The sequence below is a fragment of the Eulemur rufifrons genome, chromosome 27, assembly GCF_041146395.1.
Source record: "Eulemur rufifrons isolate Redbay chromosome 27, OSU_ERuf_1, whole genome shotgun sequence".
NCBI classification, from domain to species: domain Eukaryota; kingdom Metazoa; phylum Chordata; class Mammalia; order Primates; family Lemuridae; genus Eulemur; species Eulemur rufifrons.
The window spans coordinates 24908139-24914653 of record NC_091009.1 but is presented as its reverse complement, the minus strand read 5'-3'; the positions used below and the strand labels follow the sequence as shown (position 1 = coordinate 24914653).

The 6515-nt window shown below is 35.8% G+C and overlaps 1 pseudogene; it reads left to right on the top strand.

The window, feature by feature from the left end:
* The first annotated feature begins 363 nt into the window (after positions 1-363).
* LOC138375699 (tigger transposable element-derived protein 1-like) lies at positions 364-3588 on the top strand (annotated as a pseudogene).
* Positions 3589-6515: the final 2927 nt, after the last annotated feature.

The following is a 6515-nucleotide window of genomic DNA, read 5'->3' as shown; positions in this document are numbered from 1 at the left end:
CGTTTCCAGGGCCCAAACTCAAAGTTTTCTTTGAATTTTGTATTCTGCTTGGTGAGGAATGCAAAGGGAATTAACATTTTTGGGTGCTTGCCATGGCCCAGACATCATATTAATATATCCATTATCCCAGACATGGATAGCACCACTTCTCTTTCTCTTGACTGTAGCAGACTTCTGTCTTATTAAGGCATCTTTTTTTTTCCTACTGGTTGTGGGCTTGGTTTCAGGATCCTTGGCAACATTGCCCTCCAGCAACTACTACTAATCTACCAGAATTAGTATACAGGATGAAAGCTATTTTCTGTCCTGAGGTTAATACTACTACTTTGCAAATGACTTTAGTTATTTTTTCTTATTCGAAAGATGAAGTAACAAGCACAAGGTTTGCAAAGATAATAGTGGGTGATGCTGACTTTAGAATTGAAGTCTAGCTCAATTCAGAAACCATGATCTTTATGTTTTAAATTGATGACTGAAATTGGTATTATTTCTTGAAGGGCTTAATTAGGGACAAACTAAAACGTGTCTAGAGGTTAATGACTGTGGTCTAAGTGGATTGAATTGGTTGGGGGGAGTTGGCATAATTAATAGAAAATATTTAAAGTTTCATGCTTATTATGTACAATATAGGTATCTGTTTAAAATTAGCTATAACAGTTTATAAGTGTAAGGTAAATGTTAAAGGCTTTGCCTATTTTAGTAGACGTGCCTTGAAGAAGAATCTTTAGACGAGATGGAATTTAAGACATTTCTAAAGTAGCCTTTCAGTGTTTGACCAAGAAGAAATAAATAGAACCTGTAAATTGTGATTTACGCTACTGGTCAAAATAAGCATGGTAGACAAAGTTAATTTTGAAAAAGACTTTTAGATCTATCTTAAAGGAACTGAATCTTTGGGTTTAATTCTGTTTTTAATATGGACATACTTCATTTTACTGTGCTTCACTTTATTGTGCTTCACAGATACTGCATTTTTAACAAATTGAGGGTTTTTGGCAACCCTGAGTCAAGCAAGTCTGTCGATGACAATTTTCCAACAACATGTACTCACTTCTGTTTGCCATTTTGGTAACTCTCCCAGTATTTGCACTTTTTTCATTATTATTATATCTGTTATGATGATCAGTGACGTTTCATGTTACTGTTGTCATTGTTTTGGATGCCACGAGCTGTGCCCGTATCAGACAGCGAACTTAATCCATAAATGTGTGTGTTATGACTGCTTCCCAGACTGTCCGTTCCCCCATCGCTCTCTCTTCAGGCCTCCCTATTCTCTGAGACACAACAATGTTGAAATTAGGCCAATTAATAACTCTACAGTGACCTCTAAGTATTTTAAGTGAAAGGAAGAGTCGCACATCTCTCACTTTAAGTCAAAGGCTGGAAATGATTAAGTTTAGTGAGGAAGGCTTGTCGAAAGCCAAGATAGGCCAGAAGCCAGGCCTCTTGTGCCAAACAGGTAGCTAAGTTGTAAATACAAGGGAAAAGTTCTTGAAGGAAATTAAAAGTGCTTCTCCAGTGAACACACGGATTGATAAGAAAGCAAAACAACTTTATTGTTTATATGGAGAAACTTTTAGTGGTCTGGATACAAGATCAAACCAGCTGCAGCATTCCCTTAAGCCAAAACCTAATCCAGAGCAAGGCTCCAGGCTGGGCGCCGTGGCTTGCCTATAATCCTAGCACTCTGGGTGGCCAAGGCAGGAGGATTGCTTGAGCTCAGTAGTTCAAGACCAACCTGAGCAAGAGTGAGATCCCATCTCTACTAAAAAATAGAAAAATTAGCTGGGCTAAAAAAAATAGAAAAATCAGCCATACACCTCTAGTCCCAGCTACTCGAGGAGGATCCCTTGAGCCCAGGAGTTGAAGGTTGCAGTGAGCTATGATGATGCCACTGCACTCTACCTAGGGTGACAGAGCGAGACTCTGTCTCAACAACAACGAAAAGGAAATAGAGCAAGTCTCTAATTCTCTTCAATTCTGTGAAGGCTGAGAGAGGTGAGGAAGCCGTAGAAGAAAAGTTAGAAGCTAGCAGAAGCTGGGTGCAGTGGCTCATGCCTATAATCCTAGCACTTTGGGGGTTGAGGTGGGTGGATCACTTGAGTCCAGGAGTTCAAGACCAGCCTGGACAACATAGCAAGACCTCATCTCTACAAAAAAATAAAAAAAATTAGCTGAGTGTGATGCTTGTGTTCCTGTAGTCCCAGCTACTCAGGAGGCTGAGCTGGAAGGATTGCTTGAGCCCAGGAATTTGAGGCTGCAGTGAGCTAAGTTATCCAGAAGATGTAGCTAAGATAATTCATTAAGATGGCTACACTAAACAACAGATTTTCAATGTAGATGAAACAGCTTTATATTGGAAGAAGATGCCGTATAGGACTTTCATAGCTAGAACAAGTCGATGCCTGACTTTAAAGGGCAGGCTGACTCTCTTGTTAGGGGCTAACGCAGCTGGTGATTTTAAGTTGAAGTCAGTGCAGCTGGTGATTTTGTTGAAGTCAGTGCTCATTGACCATTCCAAAAATCCTAGGGCCCTTAAGAAGTTTGCTAAATCTACTCTGCCTGTGTCTGTCAGTGTCTATCAGTGGAACAACAAAGCCTGTATGTCAGCACAGCTGTTTACCTCATGGTTTACTGAATATTTTAAGCTCACTGTTGAGATCTAGTGCTCAGAAAAAAAGATTCTTTTCAAAATATTATTGCTCATTAACAATACACCTAGTCACTCAAGAGTTCTGATGGAGACATACAAGGAGGAGGAGATGAATGTTGTTTTCATGCCTGCTAACACAACATCCATTCTGCAGCCCACAGATCAAGGAGTAATTTAGACTTTCAGTTCTTATATTTAAGAAATACATTTTGTAAGGCTGTTAGCTGCCATCGGTAGTGATTCCTCTCACGAATCTGGCAAAGTAGTTGAAAACCTTCTGGAAAGGATTCACCATTCTGGATGCCATTAAGAACATTCGTGATTCATAGGAGGAAGTCAAAATATCAATATTAAGAGGAATTTGAAAGAAGTTGATTCCAGTCCGCATGGAAGACTTTGAGGGGTTCAAGAGTTCAGTAGAGGAAGTACCTGCAGATGTGGTAACAAATGAAAGAGAACTAGAGTTAGAAGTGGAACCTGAGGATGTGTCTGAATTTTTGCAATCTCATGATAAAACTTGAACAGATGGATAAGCAGTTGCTTCTTATGGATGGGCAAAAGAAAGTGGTTTCTTGAGATGCAGTCCAGTCCTGGTGAAGATGTTGTGAACATTGTTGAAATGACAAAAAAGGATGAAGAATATGATATACACTTAGCTGATAAAACAGCTGCAGCGTTTGAGAGGATTGAGTCTGATTTTGAAAGTTCTAATGTGGGCAGAAATGCTATCAAACAGCATTGCATGCTACAAAGAAATTTTTTGTGAGAGTCAATTGATGCAGCAAATTTCATTGTTGTCTTATTTCAAGAACTTGCCACAGCCTCCCCAGCCTTCAGCAACTACCACGCTGATCAGTCAGCAGCCATCAGCATCAAGGCAAGAACCTCCACCAGCAAAAAGATTACGACTCACTGAAGGTGCAGATAATCATTAGTATTTTTTAGCAATAGAGTATTTTTTAAGTAAGGTATATACATTGGTTTTTGGACATAATGCTATTTCACATTTTTTAGCGATAAAGTATTTTTAAATTAAGGTATGTACGTTGTTTTATTAGGCATAATGCCATTGCACATGATAGGCTACAGCATAGTATAAACATAACTTTTATATGCACTGGGAGACCAAAAAATTGTCTGACTCAATTTATTGTGATTTTTGCTTTATTTCGGTGGTCTGGAAGTGAGCCTGCAATATCTCCTGAGGTATGCCTGTACCTGGATGTATTCTCATGGGACTACAACGTCACTACAGATTATCCTTCTGTAGACATGTGGACAAGTGCATATTTTGTAATGGTCGCCCTCTTTCTTTTTAAAAAAATTTTCCAGTTCCCAGGTGCACTCAAAGTTATGTGTACATTCATGTACAAACACACATATGCACCTAGTCACAGCACGTGTGTGTTTGCCCACACATATCTATTTTCTCTCATACTCCTTACGTATGCCAACTGTAAAGGATTATGCCAGTTTACAGTATGCTCCTACATGGGTTTGCCTGAGGGAAGAGATGGTAACTTTGACTAGGCTTGTCATTTTCTCTCTCTCATTTCCATGTTGCTAAGTTGATTATTTCGAGAGCAATGCTTGTATTATCTCCAAGTATAGTTTTTGTGAAATTCACTTTTATTTAAATTGTCTAAAAGGATCAGAAAACAATTTCTTATTTTTCATTATTTTTATAAAAATGAAGAAAAATCAACTTTTACTTTCCTACATATGTTAACCATAGTGTTCTAATCTTTTTCCCCTGAGAATTAACTAGTGACTCTGGGCAACTTTAACCTTTGGTGCCTCAGTTTGTTTATCTATAATATAGTGAGCTAGGCAACTTTATTTCTAAATTCCAATCACTTCTTACATTCTGTTCTTCTAAAATGGTATCCAAGTCTTCATTTTTTTGAAGTAAATTTGATGCGTGAAAAATTGTATATATACAGGAGTTCATTTTGGGAGTGATTATTCATCTTAGTAGAAGATTCATCTCTTTCTAAAGATATTGACCAATTAACTACTTTAAATAATTATTCCCTCTAGTGCATTATACTATTAAAATCACCATACCACTTTTTGGATTACCACTATATCTAAGTCAAGGTATGCCTGCAATTTCTTGCCTTTGATTCAAAATTTGACGTTTCTTTTGGAAACTTTTCAGATTTGCTTTTAGAGATAAAAATAAGGCATAAAATTTATACAAAGTTCACCATAGCTCTGATTGAAAAAGTATTTAAGCCTTTGACTTTCAAACAAACATAGACATTTAACATGTAGAGTGCATACTTTTTCCTTGTACTCTCCCTGGTTTAGGAAGGTTTGGGGACAAAAGGCACATTGAACTTCAGTATCCAATAATGTAATAAAGTTTATTTATCTTTTTTGTATTTCTTAAAAGCATGGTTTTAAATTTTTTTTTTACTTTATTGTCTAGCATTTAGTTATCCTTAACATTCCTTTCCATTTTAGTGATAATAGTGATTGCTCTTGAGTTCCACATGAATATCAGTAAAATATTATTTGTTGGTTAGAATTTTGGGGACAAGTACCAAGAACAGTAGTGCACAGTCTTACTTGCTTTTTCTAGTTTTGCAGTTTTTGTGAGTACTTTGACAAATCAATAGACTCTATAAATTTAAAATATAATTATTTGAGTGGCTTTTTTATCCCCCTCCACTTGCCACCACTTGACTGGCTTTTTTTTTTTTTTTTTTAACCTATGGGGTTCTTTCATTTGATATAGCTAAACTGAATGCTTTTAGAAGCATTTCATTATCATTCTGCAGTTCTGAGAAAAGTGTTAGAATACAATAGTTTTTATTGTTACTGTTAATACTAAGCCTTACAAAAATTATGCTGTTATATTTAAGATGAGGTGTATGTAGTAAAACCTAACCGATTTATATTAAATATGGGGAAGAATCTAGTTTTAATTACAGGCTTTAAAAAGTACACCCTTCTTACATGAGTTAGTTACATAACTCAAACTAAGTTATAAATGTAACCTCTAGAGAATATGCCTTAATGAGTATGGATAAGAAATATTTCTGAGTAACCTATGGAAACATCATAGGCCTCAATATACATTGTAGTTACGTTATTATCATTACATAATTTTTCTAACACCTTGGAAATAGTTCCTTCTTATAATTTGGTAAATATCCAGTCATTTAAAGCTATGTAGTACATAACTGTATTTCATTCTCGCCCTTTAGGAAGTGGTCTGTGGTTGTTCATCAGTAATACTCCGGTTCATACTGTATTTTACCCCAGGGTTTTGCTCAGTAATAATTCTTTTATAATCATGGCCTTAAGTTAGGAGTTTCTTCTTGCTAAGCCTATCTTCCTGCTTGCTAGTGATTAGTCTGTATTGTTGATAAGAAGCAATGGCATTGTCAGAACCAAGTTAGAATGCAGCTCTAACCTACTTTAGTGGTAGAAATATTATTTTCTAGTTTTTTTAGCTTGCTTCCCAGATGACCTACTTTCTTTTAGTGGATATTGTGGTTTTTATTTCTCACGTTATTGCCATAAGGTATTTCTGTTTCTTATAACTGAGCTGTTCATAATAAGCTTCTATAATGAGCTAAAATGATTATTTAATATTTTTATTATGCAAAGTTTAAAAGTAATTCACAGCATAATTACAAAGCCATACATACATATACAGAACACTACAAAATTTTATTCAGCTTACATTAGTGACATTGTGTTTCTGAGAGAAGGAAATATATATTTATACAGTAGTAAATAATAAAATTACTCTTATGATAGATTAGAATAATCAAAGTATATATTTATGGAGTACAATGTGGTGTTTTAATATCTGTATGCATTATGGGATAATTAAATCAATCTAATT